The 17,228-nt window shown below is 62.9% G+C and overlaps 1 long non-coding RNA gene across 1 annotated transcript; it reads right to left on the bottom strand.

The window, feature by feature from the left end:
• Positions 1 to 11,999: 11,999 nt before the first annotated feature.
• Positions 12,000 to 16,472, bottom strand: LOC142362893 (uncharacterized). Its single transcript, XR_012765354.1, has 4 exons — positions 16,405 to 16,472; positions 15,515 to 15,624; positions 12,927 to 13,036; positions 12,000 to 12,255 (listed from the first exon to the last, which is right to left on the bottom strand). It is a non-coding gene; the product is annotated as an uncharacterized LOC142362893 (long non-coding RNA).
• Positions 16,473 to 17,228: the final 756 nt, after the last annotated feature.

Raw genomic sequence — 17,228 nt, 5'->3', positions numbered from 1 at the left:
AGCAGCAGAGGGGGACGGAGAAAGACAGACAGGGACGGGGAGCAGGGCAGAGAAATGGAGAGAGAAAATAAGCGATGGGGAGCAGGGCAGAGCACTAGGAAGAGGAAAATAAGACAACGGAGAAGACCGAGAAGCTCAGAGAGAAAGAAGGGTCGAAAGGAAACGCCAGAGAGGTAGAGAAATCAAGAAATACAGGGACGAGGAGCCTTGCAGAGACGGAGCACGAAAATGTAGGGCCGGTGAGCACGAAAGAGGGAGAGAGAGACGGGGGCAGGGGGAGGAGATGAAGAAGAAAGGAGAGATAAAGATGGCAACGGAGCGCAGGGGACACAGACAGAGAGAGAAAAAGGACAGTGAACAGGAAAAAAGGGACCGAGAAACAAAGAAAGGGTCAGATCTAGACAAAGAGACCAAGAAAGGGGCGGGGGGCGTGTGTGCAGGGAAACCCCAAAACAAACCAGCAAGGGGCTAGAGAACAGAGAGGGAGAGAAAGAGAAGAAAGGGCCACGAAGCAGGACAGAGAAGGAGAGAAAGGCAAAAAGGGAGAGCAAAAAGAGAGCCGGCTGGACAGGGAGGTACAGCAAGAAACGACCGGACAGCCAGCAGGACAGAGAAAGAGAGACAGGGAGCCGGCTAGAGAAATTCTGAAGGGAGAAAAAGAGGGAGAGGGAGCAGAACACACACACAGACAGAAGACGGGAGGTACAGGGAAAGGAAAACAAAAGGAAAAAGAAAAAAAAAAAAAAATCACAGCAGCGTGGGAGAGAGAAGGATCCAGGGGAGGGCCCGGGACGCAGAAGAGGGGCGACAGGGCCCCGAGGGCCCGCCACTCACCGCGGCTCTCGCTCTCCGCGCTCCCGGGAGACTCTGCCGCTTCAGACGCTTCTCCGTCCTGCTCTCCTCCATTCCTCTTCCGTAACTCCGGTCGCTTGGCTGTCCCCCACCTAAGACAAAACGTCCATGTCTCGCAGCTCTTACGAGACAAGGCTCCCTACGCACGCAGCCACGCTCGCGCGCTCCACAACCGGACCATGCTGCTGCTGGTGACACATACAGACCCTGCGGGGCACGCTGGCGGCCTGGCCTGCTGCGGGCTACCAAGACGGAGCCTTCCTCACCCGCAGCGCCAGGCAGCTGCCAGCCAGCTGGCCTTCCATTTCTTCTTCTTCTTCAGCCTTCTCGGGACTCTCCAGCTTCAGCCGCGCCACCTCCTGTCCGCAGCCACTCAGCGCTCCGCCTCTCCCTTTTCGCCCCCACGCCGCCAGCACAGCGAGGCCCGGCACACGCAGCCCACAAAAGCCCGGAGCGGGCGCAGCCAACGGCATCCCCAGGGCACGAACGGACAAACGCGAACTCAGCGCGGCCCCTGCCACACATAAACAAGCAGCGGCGACCGCGTTCAGGGAGGCCGAGGCAGCCCGCACCACGGGCCTTGGGGGAGGCCGGGCGCTCCGGGACACAGGCTTCAGGGGACGTGAGGCAGCTGGGGGCGGCTGCGCGGGGCGAGCGGGGCCGGGGGAGCACTGCCGACTTGGGGGGGGGGGGGGGTGCCCGCCTCCTTCTCCCATTCCCTTCCGTCACCTCCCGCCTCTGGCCCCGGGGCTGCCCGCACCCGGCTCGCCTCCTGCAGCCTGCCGCAGCGGCCGGCTCCAAGCTTCCCGTCCCACCACCCTCGAGCAGCCACCACGCACCCCCGCACCCGCCAGAGGGGAGCCCGCGCCTCACCGCTGGCCTCTCTGCTCCCCCGCCGCCCCGGCACCGGACACCAGCCCGCCGCCATGCTGCTCCGCCGCACCGCGCATGCGCCACGAGCCGACGGCGCGCCGGAGGGGCCACACTCTGAGCCGAACGCCGGGCTGCAGTACCGCGTTGCGGCCAGGGGGCGGCGGGGGCGAGGGCGGCGCCAGCGGGGCCGGGGGCGGCGCCAGCGGGGGCGGGGGCGGCGCCAGCGGGGGCGGGGGCGGCGCCAGCGGGGGCGGGGGCGGCGCCAGCGGGGGCGGGGGCGGCGCCAGCGGGGGCGGGGGCGGCGCCAGCGGGGGCGGGGGCGGCGCCTGCGGGGGCGGGGGCGGCGCCTGCGGGGGCGGGGGCGGCGCCTGCGGGGGCGGGGGCGGCGCCTGCGGGGGCGGGGGCGGCGCCTGCGGGGGCGGGGGCGGCGCCAGCGGGGGCGGGGGCGGCGCCAGCGGGGCGGGGGCGGCGCCAGCGGGGGCGGAGCCGGCGCCCAGCGCCGGCTCCGGCTCCGAGCAGACCCCGACTCGCGGCTCCGACACGGCGCCGCACCCCCATCGCTCCTTGCCCCCGACACGGACCCCGCCCTCCCGGGGGCTTTTCCCCGGGACCCGCCGCTCCATCCAACCCCCCCCCCCATACCCCGCGCTCACCTTCTCCCTCGCTGCAGCCGCAACCCGGCTATGGCTCCGCTCCTCCTTCGGCTCGCATCGGGCCCGGCACGGCAGCACCGGGCCCTCTACCGGCAGAGGGAGGGGCCGTCGCCATCAGCCCCGCTGCCCGCACCTGGGGCTCTTCCGGCCCCGGCCCACGGCTGGAGCCCACGATGCCGTCATTGGGCAAACACAAAGACTCTCTGAAGCCCTTTGGGCACTTCAGCAAGCAGGCAGGCGTTCCTTATTGCAGCGCCGGACACACAGGGCACGGCTCCTCCCAGCGCGCAAAGCACCTGCGCCACTCGAGCCGCAGTACCGAACTTTGCTCACCGGGTGGCAGCAGCGAGCTCTTGGACACGGCGCCACCGCGCATTGGCGCCGCCCGAGCCGCAGTACCGAACTTTGCTCACCGGGTGGCAGCAGCGATCGTACCGGCCCCTCCACGGCCACCCGCGCCACGGCAGCACCGGGCCCTCCACCGGCACAGGGAGCGGCCGTCGCCATCAGCCCCGCTGCCCGCACCTGGGGCTCCCCCGGCCCCGGCCCACGGCTGGACCCCGGCAGGAACAGGGGGCCGTCGCCCCAGCCCCACAGCCCGTCCCCTCCTCCCCTGGCCTCTGGCGCAGCCCCTCGTCCCGTGCAAACCAAGCACAAACGCAGCCGCCAGGGCAAAAGGGACCGCAGGTCTTTACTCAGTCACGCACCCAGCCAGTCCCGGGAGCCGCTCTGCTCCGGGGCTCGGGGCCCCCGACGCTCCCTCTGCCCCTCCGACACCTCGGCACTCCTTCCCGCAGCTGCGCCCGTTGATCCAGCGGCGAACAGTCCGTCCGTCGCCTCCCGGAGCGACGCGCTGCTCGGCAGAGGCTGCCAAAAATGAGGAGCAGGGTGCAGGCCACTACAAGAGAGGAGAAAAGTGACAGGTGGCTGGACAGCGGCGGTGGAACGAGAAAGCACCAAGCAGGGAAAGGGACGGCGAGAGAAGGACGGGGACAGGCAGTCCCACAGAGACGGAGAAAGAAGCAGCAGCAAGAGAGCAAGAGCGGCAGCAGAAAGAAGAAGAGGGAGCAGGACACAGACCGAAAGTGAAGAACGGGGAGCAGGAAGGAGATGCAAAAAAAAACCCTGCAGCATGACAGAGGAAAAAAGAATAGCGGCAGGGACCTGGACAAAGAGAGATGAGGAAATAGAATAGAATAGACATGGAGAAAGCAGCAGATCTGTGACGTGCTACGGAGCCGAGAAGGAAGGCCTCGAATCAAGGGACGAGGAGCCAGACAGAGAGCACCAAAGACAGCAAAAGTACTGACAGGCTACAGAGTAGGAGGAAAGCAAAACTAGTAACCGGGAGCTGAACAGAAAGAGGGGAAGAAGGAAAAAAATGCCACGGGCTGCAGGGCAGAAAGAGGGAGGACCTAAAAGATGGGGACAAGTCAGAGACAGATGGAGAAAGAAGGTACACAAGAGCAGAAAAAAAAAATAATCGTAGCAGTGGGGGAAAGAGAGGGAGCCGGGGAGGGCCCAAGATGCACAAGAGGGGTGACAGGGCCCCGAGGGCCCACGACTCACCGCAGCTCTCACTCTCGGTGCTGCCGGGAGACTTTGACACTTCCGATGTTTCTCTCCCCTTCTCTCTTCCCCTCTTCTTCCGCAACTCCAATCGTTTGGCTCTCCTGCACCTGAGAGAAAATGCATGTGGCTGTCTTAGAGCTCATACGAGACGTGCCTTCCTAGACAAGAAGCCTCAGGAACAGGACAGAGAAAAAGAGAGAATATGATGAGTGGGAAGCAGAACACACGGATCGAGAGAGAACTTGAATCAGAGGAGTAAACAAGGCAGGAAAGAGAGATAAAGACAGGGAAGAAGCCACAAAAAAGGGCCTTTCTGGCCTCTACTCGCACCCCCCGGCCTCCTTTTTTTTCTGGCCTCTACTCTCGCCCCCAGCCTCCCACCCCTCTGCAGCCTCCCACCCCTTTCCGGCCTCCTTTTTTTTCCTGGCCTCTACTCCCCCCTCCTCGCCCCCCCCCCCCCCCCCCCCCCCGCCTCCCACCCCTCGATAGCCTCCTAACTCCCTTTTTGCTGGCCTCTACTTCATTCAGCTTCCCACCCCTCTGCAACCTCCTACCTCTTTCCAGCCTCCACTCCGCCCCCCCAGCTTCCCACCCTTTTTCAGCCTCCCACCACCGTCCCACGCAGTGCAGGACACACTGACAGAGAGAGAAAAAGGACAGGCAACAGGAAGAAACGTACTAAGAAACAAAGAAAGGGTCAGACGAAGAAGGGGGTGGGTGGTCAGGGTTGGAACCCCAACACAAACCAGCAAGGGGATAGAGGACAGACAGAGAGGAAGACAAGAACGGGCCGGGAAGCAGGAAGAGAAGGAGAGAAAGGCAAAAAGGGAGAGCCGGCTGCACAGGCAGGTACAGCAAGAAACGACCGGACAGGCAGCAGGATCGAGAAAGAGAGACAGAAAAACTGGGGACAGGAAGCAGGACAGAGGGACGGCGAGAGGAAACAAGGGCCAGGGAGCAGGACAGCGGTGGAAAAAGAGGCACTGGGGCAGTAGGACAGAAAGAGAAGGAAGAAAGGCCAGAACAAGGACGGGGAATAACAGCAAAGGGAAAGAGAAGGACAAGGAGCGGGACAGATTGTCAGAGAAAGACAGGGACAGGGAGCGGGACAAGGTGATACTGAGAGAGAAAAAGGGGACAAGGAGGCAGGACAAAGTGAAAGACAGGCACAAGTAAGAGACGGGGGAGCAGGACAGAGACGGAGGGGGAAAAGCCTCAGCTGGGCAGCAGGAGACAGAGGCGGAGAAGGGAAAAAACAGCACCGGGCTGAGGGACCCTGAGGGAGGAATTAAAAAACAAACACAGGGAGCAGGACAAAACGACAGAGAGAGAGAAAAAGGGACAGAGCAGGACAGCGTTGGGGGGAGAAATGCGACCGTGACGGGCAGCGGGAGAGAGGTATGGAGAAAGAAAAAAAATACCGAGGAAGAGAGAAAGGAAACAAGGGACAGCGAGCTGCACAGGGGGATCGAGAAAGAAAGGATGGGAGAGGGAATGGCGCAGAGAGAGAAAGGCAGAAAAAACAGCAAGAGGAAGCAGGGCAAAAGGACAGCAAGAGGAAAAAGGAAAGGGACAGGGAGCTGGACAGAGATGGGAAAAAAAGCAGCGGGGACACACGAAAAGAGACAGAAAGAGAAGGGCACAAAAGGATAGATGAGGACAGCGGCAGGATGGAGACGCAGAACAAAACCTGGGACGGTCAACCTGGGTGGGCGGGGAGCGGGTCAGAGAGCCGGAGAAAGGAAAAACTCTGCTGTGGAGCAGCTGAGGGGGATGGAGAAAGACAGACAGGGACGGGGAGCAGGGCAGAGAAACGGAGAGAGAAAATAAGCGATGGGGAGCAGGGCAGAGCACTAGGAAGAGGAAAATAAGACAAGGGAGAAGACCGAGGAGCTCAGAGAGAAAGAAGGGTCGAAAGGAAACGCCAGAGAGGTAGAGAAATCAAGAAATACAGGGACGAGGAGCCTTGCAGAGACGGAGCACGAAAATGTAGGGCCGGTGAGCGCGAAAGAGGGAGAGAGAGACGGGGGCAGGGGGAGGAGATGAAGAAGAAAGGAGAGATAAAGATAGCAACGGAGCGCAGGGGACACAGACAGAGAGAGAAGAAGGACAGTGAACAGGAAAAAAGGGACCGAGAAACAAAGAAAGGGTCAGATCTAGACAAAGAGACCAAGAAAGGGGCGGGGGGCGTGTGTGCAGGGAAACCCCAAAACAAACCAGCAAGGGGCTAGAGAACAGAGAGGGAGAGAAAGAGAAGAAAGGGCCACGAAGCAGGACAGAGAAGGAGAGAAAGGCAAAAAGGGAGAGCAAAAAGAGAGCCGGCTGGACAGGGAGGTACAGCAAGAAACGACCGGACAGCCAGCAGGACAGACAAATAGAGACAGGGAGCCGGCTAGAGAAATTCTGAAGGGAGAAAAAGAGGGAGAGGGAGCAGAACACACACACAGACAGAAGACGGGAGGTACAGGGAAAGGAAAACAAAAGGAAAAAGAAAAAAAAAAAAAAAAAAATCACAGCAGCGTGGGAGAGAGAAGGATCCAGGGGAGGGCCCGGGACGCAGAAGAGGGGCGACAGGGCCCCGAGGGCCCGCCACTCACCGCAGCTCTCGCTCTCCGCGCTCCCGGGAGACTCTGCCGCTTCAGACGCTTCTCTCTCCTGCTCTCCTCCATTCTTCTTCCGTAACTCCGGTCGCTTGGCTGTCCCCCACCTAAGACAAAACGTCCATGTCTCGCAGCTCTTACGAGACAAGGATCCCCAGGCACGTAGCCTCGCTTGCTCGCGCGCTACGCGCAGGAACAGCACAGAGGGAAAGAGAGAGAGACAGAGAACGACGAGCGGGCAGCAGAACTGATGGATCAAGAGAGAAACTGAATCGGAGGAATAAAGAACACTGGAGGGAGACACAAGTAGAGCGAACAAGCCAGATGGACGGGGGCAGGAGACACACAGATCAGGCCAAAGAGGTGGAGAAAGTAAAATCGGTGACGGGCTGCAGGATGATAGAAAAGGCCACGGTTCAGCACAGAGGAGAACAACGGGACAGCAAGCTGGACAGGGGCATATAGCGAGAAACAAAGGGACAGGCAGCAGTATGGAGATACACAGACAAAGAGTTACGGGGAGGATGGAGGACAGAGAGAACAAGAGAAAAGGGACAGGGAGGGGGGCACAGATGGAGAAAGAAACATTGCAGAGAGAGAGAGGAAGAAAGCGACAGGGCAGAGGCAGAGAGGTAGAGAAAGGAAGAAAAAAGTAGCGACGAGTAAGAGGCCAGAGGGACAAGGAAAAGCCAGGAGGAAGGACAGAGTGAGAGAGAAAACAGGTGAGGGACACGACGCCAGACTGTGAAACAGAGAGCGCGACAGGGAGCAGGACGCTGGGACAGACAGCAAACGAGAGCAACAGAGAGAACGGCAGCGAGGCGGAGCACGAGAGAAAACAGGGACTGAGAGCAAGACCGAGGGGTGAAGCAATAAATAACGGGGCTGGGGAGCAGGACAGCACAAGAGAGAGACAGAGAGGGGGACACATAGGACAACCGCAAACTGAGAGGGAGAAGGAGAAGAGCACAGAGGGTCACAGACAAAAAGAGAGGGACGGCAGCAAGAGAAAAACAAGACGAGGCAGAAGGACTGAGGAGCAGAGAGAAAAAGGGTCCAGGGAAAAGGACAGAGATGCAGAAAACAAGGAAAGCCTGGAGCACAGGGCAAAACTGACAAGGACAGGGAGCGGGACAAAGGGATGGAGGAGTTAAAAACAGCGATGGGCCGCAGCACAGAGGAAGAGAGAGAAAAAGAGCAAGAGCAGCAAGGGAAGAAGAGTGACAGACAGAAGGGTGTTGACAGGGACACGTACAAAGCGGGCTTGGGGGACACAGACATCGGAAGGGTAGAAAGGAAAGGGAGGGATGGGGAGCAAGACAGCGTGACAGAGGGAGTGGAGTGCAAGGATACACAAAAGCAGAGGGACTGGGAAGAGGAAAGAACGTCAGGGAGAGAAAGGCGAGGCTGGCGAGCAGGAGAGAGAGAGGTGGAGAATGAAAAAACAGCCATGGTCAGAAGAACAGAAATGCAGAGAAGAAAAAATTACTTCCAGGCAGCAGGACAGAGGGACAGAGCAAGAGCAAAAATATCAAGAGGGAGAAGGACAGGTAACACACAGCAGGACGCTGCAGGAGTGAGAGGGAGGGAACACAGAGCAAAGCAGAAGAATGAAGAGAGAAAAAAAAAAACAACCCAGCAAACAGAAAGGGAACCGGACAGAACTAGGCAGCAGGGCAGAGAGACGGAGAAAGAAAAAACAGGGACAAAGGGATAGAGAGGCAAAGAGAGGGATGGGGACCAGGACAGTGGGATACAAACAGGGAGTAGGACTCGAGATTGCAGAGAGAGAGGTCCAGGGAAGCAGGAAGAATGACAGAGAGAAAAAGGGGGGAGGGGGGTGGGGAGCAGGTCAGAGCGCTGGAGAAAGGAAAAACACTGCTGTGGAGCAGCAGAGGGGGACGGAGAAAGACAGACAGGGACGGGGAGCAGGGCAGAGAAACGGAGAGAGAAAATAAGCGATGGGGAGCAGGGCAGAGCACTAGGAAGAGGAAAATAAGACAAGGGAGAAGACCGAGAAGCTCAGAGAGAAAGAAGGGTCGAAAGGAAACGCCAGAGAGGTAGAGAAATCAAGAAATACAGGGACGAGGAGCCTTGCAGAGACGGAGCACGAAAATGTAGGGCCGGTGAGCGCGAAAGAGGGAGAGAGAGACGGGGGCAGGGGGAGGAGATGAAGAAGAAAGGAGAGATAAAGATAGCAACGGAGCGCAGGGGACACAGACAGAGAGAGAAAAAGGACAGTGAACAGGAAAAAAGGGACCGAGAAACAAAGAAAGGGTCAGATCTAGACAAAGAGACCAAGAAAGGGGCGGGGGGCGTGTGTGCAGGGAAACCCCAAAACAAACCAGCAAGGGGCTAGAGAACAGAGAGGGAGAGAAAGAGAAGAAAGGGCCACGAAGCAGGACAGAGAAGGAGAGAAAGGCAAAAAGGGAGAGCAAAAAGAGAGCCGGCTGGACAGGGAGGTACAGCAAGAAACGACCGGACAGCCAGCAGGACAGACAAATAGAGACAGGGAGCCGGCTAGAGAAATTCTGAAGGGAGAAAAAGAGGGAGAGGGAGCAGAACACAAACACAGACAGAAGACGGGAGGTACAGGGAAAGGAAAACAAAAGGAAAAAGAAAAAAAAAAAAAAATCACAGCAGCGTGGGAGAGAGAAGGATCCAGGGGACAGCTCGGGACGCAGAAGAGGGGCGACAGGGCCCCGAGGGCCCGCCACTCACCGCAGCTCTCGCTCTCCGCGCTCCCGGGAGACTCTGCCGCTTCAGACGCTTCTCTGTCCTGCTCTCCTCCATTCCTCTTCCGTAACTCCGGTCGCTTGGCTGTCCCCCACCTAAGAGAAAACGTCCATGTCTCGCAGCTCTTACGAGACAAGGCTCCCTACGCACGCAGCCGCGCTCGCGCGCTCCACAACCGGACCATGCTGCTGCTGGTGACACATACAGACCCTGCGGGGCACGCTGGCGGCCTGGCCTGCTGCGGGCTACCAAGACGGAGCCTTCCTCACCCGCAGCGCCAGGCAGCTGCCAGCCAGCTGGCCTTCCATTTCTTCTTCTTCTTCAGCCTTCTCGGGACTCTCCAGCTTCAGCCGCGCCACCTCCTGTCCGCAGCCACTCAGCGCTCCGCCTCTCCCTTTTCGCCCCCACGCCGCCAGCACAGCGAGGCCCGGCACACGCAGCCCACACAAGCCCGGAGCGGGCGCAGCCAACGGCATCCCCAGGGCACGAACGGACAAACGCGAACTCAGCGCAGCCCCTGCCACACATAAACAAGCAGCGGCGACCGCGTTCAGGGAGGCCGAGGCAGCCCGCACCACGGGCCTTGGGGGAGGCCGGGCGCTCCGGGACACAGGCTTCAGGGGACGTGCTGCAGCTGGGGGCGGCTGCGCGGGGCGAGCGGGGCCGGAGGAGCACTGCCGACTTGGGGGGGGGGGGGGGTGCCCGCCTCCTTCTCCCATTCCCTTCCGTCACCTCCCGCCTCTGGCCCCGGGGCTGCCCGCACCCGGCTCGCCTCCTGCAGCCTGCCGCAGCGGCCGGCTCCAAGCTTCCCGTCCCACCACCCTCGAGCTGCCACCACGCACCCCCGCACCCGCCAGAGGGGAGCCCGCGCCTCACCGCTGGCCTCTCTGCTCCCCCGCCGCCCCGGCACCTGACACCAGGCCGCCGCCATGCTGCTCCGCCGCACCGCGCATGCGCCACGCGCCGACGGCGCGCCGGAGGGGCCACACTCTGAGCCGAACGCCGGGCTGCAGTACCGCGTTGCGGCCAGGGGGCGGCAGGGGCGAGGGCGGCGCCAGCGGGGCCGGAGGCGGCGCCAGCGGGGCCGGGGGCGGCGCCAGCGGGGCCGGGGGCGGCGCCAGCGGGGCCGGGGGCGGCGCCAGCGGGGGCGGAGCCGGCGCCAGCGGGGGCGGAGCCGGCGCCAGCGGGGGCGGGGGCGGCGCCAGCGGGGGCGGGGGCGGCGCCAGCGGGGGCGGGGGCGGCGCCAGCGGGGGCGGGGGCGGCGCCAGCGGGGGCGGGGGCGGCGCCAGCGGGGGCGGTGCAGGCGCAGCGGGGGCGGTGCAGGCGCCAGCGGGGGCGGAGCCGGCGCCAGCGGGGGCGGGGGCGGCGCCAGCGGGGGCGGGGGCGGCGCCAGCGGGGGCGGGGGCGGCGCCAGCGGGGGCGGGGGCGGCGCCAGCGGGGGCGGGGGCGGCGCCAGCGGGGGCGGGGGCGGCGCCAGCGGGGGCGGGGGCGGCGCCAGCGGGGGCGGGGGCGGCGCCAGCGGGGGCGGGGGCGGCGCCAGCGGGGGCGGGGGCGGCGCCAGCGGGGGCGGGGGCGGCGCCAGCGGGGGCGGGGGCGGCGCCAGCGGGGGCGGGGGCGGCGCCAGCGGGGGCGGGGGTGGCGCCTGCGGGGGAGGCGACTGCGGGGGCGGCGACTGCGGGGGCGGGGGCGGCGCCAGCGGGGGCGGCGCCAGCGGGGGCGGGGGCGGCGCCAGCGGGGGCGGGGGCGGTGCCAGCGGGGGCGGGGGCGGCGCCAGCGGGGGCGGGGGCGGCGCCAGCGGGGGCGGGGGCGGTGCCAGCGGGGGCGGGGGCGGCGCCCAGCGCCGGCTCCGGCTCCGAGCAGACCCCGACTCGCGGCTCCGACACGGCGCCGCACCCCCATCGCTCCTTGCCCCCGACACGGACCCCGCCCTCCCGGGGGCTTTTCCCCGGGACCCGCCGCTCCATCCAACCCCCCCCCATACCCCGCGCTCACCTTCTCCCTCGCTGCAGCCGCAACCCGGCTATGGCTCCGCTCCTCCTTCGGCTCGCATCGGGCCCGGCACGGCAGCACCGGGCCCTCTACCGGCAGAGGGAGGGGCCGTCGCCATCAGCCCCGCTGCCCGCACCTGGGGCTCTTCCGGCCCCGGCCCACGGCTGGAGCCCACGATGCCGTCATTGGGCAAACACAAAGACTCTCTGAAGCCCTTTGGGCACTTCAGCAAGCAGGCAGGCGTTCCTTATTGCAGCGCCGGACACACAGGGCACGGCTCCTCCCAGCGCGCAAAGCACCTGCGCCACTCGAGCCGCAGTACCGAACTTTGCTCACCGGGTGGCAGCAGCGAGCTCTTGGACACGGCGCCACCGCGCATTGGCGCCGCCCGAGCCGCAGTACCGAACTTTGCTCACCGGGTGGCAGCAGCGAGCCCTTGGACACGGCGCCACCGCGCATTGGCGCCGCCCGAGCCGCAGTACCGAACTTTGCTCACCGGGTGGCAGCAGCGATCGTACCGGCCCCTCCACGGCCACCCGCGCCACGGCAGCACCGGGCCCTCCACCGGCACAGGGAGCGGCCGTCGCCATCAGCCCCGCTGCCCGCACCTGGGGCTCCCCCGGCCCCGGCCCACGGCTGGACCCCGGCAGGAACAGGGGGCCGTCGCCCCAGCCCCACAGCCCGTCCCCTCCTCCCCTGGCCTCTGGCGCAGCCCCTCGTCCCGTGCAAACCAAGCACAAACGCAGCCGCCAGGGCAAAAGGGACCGCAGGTCTTTACTCAGTCACGCACCCAGCCAGTCCCGGGAGCCGCTCTGCTCCGGGGTCGGGGCCCCCGACGCTCCCTCTGCCCCTCCGACACCTCGGCACTCCTTCCCGCAGCTGCGCCCGTTGATCCAGCGGCGAACAGTCCGTCCGTCGCCTCCCGGAGCGACGCGCTGCTCGGCAGAGGCTGCCAAAAATGAGGAGCAGGGTGCAGGCCACTACAAGAGAGGAGAAAAGTGACAGGTGGCTGGACAGCGGCGGTGGAACGAGAAAGCACCAAGCAGGGAAAGGGACGGCGAGAGAAGGACGGGGACAGGCAGTCCCACAGAGACGGAGAAAGAAGCAGCAGCAAGAGAGCAAGAGCGGCAGCAGAAAGAAGAAGAGGGAGCAGGACACAGACCGAAAGTGAAGAACGGGGAGCAGGAAGGAGATGCAAAAAAAAACCCTGCAGCATGACAGAGGAAAAAAGAATAGCGGCAGGGACCTGGACAAAGAGAGATGAGGAAATAGAATAGAATAGACATGGAGAAAGCAGTAGATCTGTGACGTGCTACGGAGCCGAGAAGGAAGGCCTCGAATCAAGGGACGAGGAGCCAGACAGAGAGCACCAAAGACAGCAAAAGTACTGACAGGCTACAGAGTAGGAGGAAAGCAAAACTAGTAACCGGGAGCTGAACAGAAAGAGGGGAAGAAGGAAAAAAATGCCACGGGCTGCAGGGCAGAAAGAGGGAGGACCTAAAAGATGGGGACAAGCCAGAGACAGATGGAGAAAGAAGGTACACAAGAGCAGAAAAAAAAAATAATCGTAGCAGTGGGGGAAAGAGAGGGAGCCGGGGAGGGCCCAGGATGCACAAGAGGGGTGACAGGGCCCCGAGGGCCCACGACTCACCGCAGCTCTCACTCTCGGTGCTGCCGGGAGACTTTGACACTTCCGATGTTTCTCTCCCCTTCTCTCTTCCCCTCTTCTTCCGCAACTCCAATCGTTTGGCTCTCCTGCACCTGAGAGAAAATGCATGTGGCTGTCTTAGAGCTCATACGAGACGTGGCTTCCTAGACAAGAAGCCTCAGGAACAGGACAGAGAAAAAGAGAGAATATGATGAGTGGGAAGCAGAACACACGGATCGAGAGAGAACTTGAATCAGAGGAGTAAACAAGGCAGGAAAGAGAGATAAAGACAGGGAAGAAGCCACAAAAAAGGGCCTTTCTGGCCTCTACTCGCACCCCCCGGCCTCCTTTTTTTTCTGGCCTCTACTCTCGCCCCCAGCCTCCCACCCCTCTGCAGCCTCCCACCCCTTTCCGGCCTCCTTTTTTTTCCTGGCCTCTACTCCCCCCTCCTCGCCCCCCCCCCCCCCCCGCCTCCCACCCCTCGATAGCCTCCTAACTCCCTTTTTGCTGGCCTCTACTTCATTCAGCTTCCCACCCCTCTGCAACCTCCTACCTCTTTCCAGCCTCCACTCCGCCCCCCCAGCTTCCCACCCTTTTTCAGCCTCCCACCACCGTCCCACGCAGTGCAGGACACACTGACAGAGAGAGAAAAAGGACAGGCAACAGGAAGAAACGTACTAAGAAACAAAGAAAGGGTCAGACGAAGAAGGGGGTGGGTGGTCAGGGTTGGAACCCCAACACAAACCAGCAAGGGGATAGAGGACAGACAGAGAGGAAGACAAGAACGGGCTGGGAAGCAGGAAGAGAAGGAGAGAAAGGCAAAAAGGGAGAGCCGGCTGCACAGGCAGGTACAGCAAGAAACGACCGGACAGGCAGCAGGATCGAGAAAGAGAGACAGAAAAACTGGGGACAGGAAGCAGGACAGAGGGACGGCGAGAGGAAACAAGGGCCAGGGAGCAGGACAGCGGTGGAAAAAGAGGCACTGGGGCAGTAGGACAGAAAGAGAAGGAAGAAAGGCCAGAACAAGGACGGGGAATAACAGCAAAGGGAAAGAGAAGGACAAGGAGCGGGACAGATTGTCAGAGAAAGACAGGGACAGGGAGCGGGACAAGGTGATACTGAGAGAGAAAAAGGGGACAAGGAGGCAGGACAAAGTGAAAGACAGGCACAAGTAAGAGACGGGGGAGCAGGACAGAGACGGAGGGGGAAAAGCCTCAGCTGGGCAGCAGGAGACAGAGGCGGAGAAGGGAAAAAACAGCACCGGGCTGAGGGACCCTGAGGGAGGAATTAAAAAACAAACACAGGGAGCAGGACAAAACGACAGAGAGAGAGAAAAGGGACAGAGCAGGACAGCGTTGGGGGGAGAAATGCGACCGTGACGGGCAGCGGGAGAGAGGTATGGAGAAAGAAAAAAAATACCGAGGAAGAGAGAAAGGAAACAAGGGACAGCGAGCTGCACAGGGGGATCGAGAAAGAAAGGATGGGAGAGGGAATGGCGCAGAGAGAGAAAGGCAGAAAAAACAGCAAGAGGAAGCAGGGCAAAAGGACAGCAAGAGGAAAAAGGAAAGGGACAGGGAGCTGGACAGAGATGGGAAAAAAAGCAGCGGGGACACACGAAAAGAGACAGAAAGAGAAGGGCACAAAAGGATAGATGAGGACAGCGGCAGGATGGAGACGCAGAACAAAACCTGGGACGGTCAACCTGGGTGGGCGGGGAGCGGGTCAGAGAGCCGGAGAAAGGAAAAACTCTGCTGTGGAGCAGCAGAGGGGGACGGAGAAAGACAGACAGGGACGGGGAGCAGGGCAGAGAAACGGAGAGAGAAAATAAGCGATGGGGAGCAGGGCAGAGCACTAGGAAGAGGAAAATAAGACAAGGGACAAGACCGAGGAGCTCAGAGAGAAAGAAGGGTCGAAAGGAAACGCCAGAGAGGTAGAGAAATCAAGAAATACAGGGACGAGGAGCCTTGCAGAGACGGAGCACGAAAATGTAGGGCCGGTGAGCACGAAAGAGGGAGAGAGAGACGGGGGCAGGGGGAGGAGATGAAGAAGAAAGGAGAGATAAAGATAGCAACGGAGAGCAGGGGACACAGACAGAGAGAGAAAAAGGACAGTGAACAGGAAAAAAGGGACCGAGAAACAAAGAAAGGGTCAGATCTAGACAAAGAGACCAAGAAAGGGGCGGGGGGCGTGTGTGCAGGGAAACCCCAAAACAAACCAGCAAGGGGCTAGAGAACAGAGAGGGAGAGAAAGAGAAGAAAGGGCCACGAAGCAGGACAGAGAAGGAGAGAAAGGCAAAAAGGGAGAGCAAAAAGAGAGCCGGCTGGACAGGGAGGTACAGCAAGAAACGACCGGACAGCCAGCAGGACAGACAAATAGAGACAGGGAGCCGGCTAGAGAAATTCTGAAGGGAGAAAAAGAGGGAGAGGGAGCAGAACACACACACAGACAGAAGACGGGAGGTACAGGGAAAGGAAAACAAAAGGAAAAAGAAAAAAAAAAAAAAATCACAGCAGCGTGGGAGAGAGAAGGATCCAGGGGAGGGCCCGGGACGCAGAAGAGGGGCGACAGGGCCCCGAGGGCCCGCCACTCACCGCAGCTCTCGCTCTCCGCGCTGCCGGGAGACTCTGCCGCTTCAGACGCTTCTCCGTCCTGCTCTCCTCCATTCCTCTTCCGTAACTCCGGTCGCTTGGCTGTCCCCCACCTAAGACAAAACGTCCATGTCTCGCAGCTCTTACGAGACAAGGCTCCCTACACACGCAGCCGCGCTCGCGCGCTCCACAACCGGACCATGCTGCTGCTGGTGACACATACAGACCCTGCGGGGCACGCTGGCGGCCTGGCCTGCTGCGGGCTACCAAGACGGAGCCTTCCTCACCCGCAGCGCCAGGCAGCTGCCAGCCAGCTGGCCTTCCATTTTTTCTTCTTCTTCAGCCTTCTCGGGACTCTCCAGCTTCAGCCGCGCCACCTCCTGTCCGCAGCCACTCAGCGCTCCGCCTCTCCCTTTTCGCCCCCACGCCGCCAGCACAGCGGGGCCCGGCACACGCAGCCCACACAAGCCCGGAGCGGGCGCAGCCAACGGCATCCCCAGGGCACGAACGGACAAACGCGAACTCAGCGCGGCCCCTGCCACACATAAACAAGCAGCGGCGACCGCGTTCAGGGAGGCCGAGGCAGCCCGCACCACGGGCCTTGGGGGAGGCCGGGCGCTCCGGGACACAGGCTTCAGGGGACGTGCTGCAGCTGGGGGCGGCTGCGCGGGGCGAGCGGGGCCGGGGGAGCACTGCCGACTTGGGGGGGGGGGGGGTGCCCACCTCCTTCTCCCATTCCCTTCCGTCACCTCCCGCCTCTGGCCCCGGGGCTGCCCGCACCCGGCTCGCCTCCTGCAGCCTGCCGCAGCGGCCGGCTCCAAGCTTCCCGTCCCACCACCCTCGGGCAGCCACCACGCACCCCCGCACCCGCTGGAGGGGAGCCCGCGCCTCACCGCTGGCCTCTCAGCTCCCCCGCAGCCCCGGCACCGGACACCAGCCCGCCGCCATGCTGCTCCGCCGCACCGCGCATGCGCCACGAGCCGACGGCGCGCCGGAGGGGCCACACTCTGAGCCGAACGCCGGGCTGCAGTACCGCGTTGCGGCCAGGGGGCGGCGCCAGCGGGGCCGGGGGCGGCGCCAGCGGGGCCGGGGGCGGGGGGGGCGCCGGCTCCGGCTCCGAGCAGACCCCGACTCGCGGCTCCGACACGGCGCCGCACCCCCGCCGCTCCTTGCCCTCGACACGGACCCCGCCCTCCCGGGGGCTTTTCCCCGGGACCCGCCGCTCCATCCAACCCCCCCCCCATACCCCGCGCTCACCTTCTCCCTCGCTGCAGCCGCAACCCGGCTATGGCTCCGCTCCTCCTTCGGCTCGCATCGGGCCCGGCACGGCAGCACCGGGCCCTCTACCGGCACAGGGAGGGGCCGTCGCCATCAGCCCCGCTGCCCGCACCTGGGGCTCTTCCGGCCCCGGCCCACGGCTGGACCCCGGCAGGAACAGGGGGCCGTCGCCCCAGCCCCACAGCCCGTCCCCTCCTCCCCTGGCCTCTGGCGCAGCCCCTCGTCCCGTGCAAACCAAGCACAAACGCAGCCGCCAGGGCAAAAGGGACCGCAGGTCTTTACTCAGTCACGCACCCAGCCAGTCCCGGGAGCCGCTCTGCTCCGGGGCTCGGGGCCCCCGACGCTCCCTCTGCCCCTCCGACACCTCGGCACTCCTTCCCGCAGCTGCGCCCGTTGATCCAGCGGCGAACAGTCCGTCCGTCGCCTCCCGGAGCGACGC

This window comes from Opisthocomus hoazin, chromosome 12 (genome assembly GCF_030867145.1).
Source record: "Opisthocomus hoazin isolate bOpiHoa1 chromosome 12, bOpiHoa1.hap1, whole genome shotgun sequence".
Taxonomy (NCBI): Eukaryota; Metazoa; Chordata; class Aves; order Opisthocomiformes; family Opisthocomidae; genus Opisthocomus; species Opisthocomus hoazin.
Note: the sequence above shows the minus strand (reverse complement) of the source record. Positions and strands in the feature narration are given on the sequence as shown.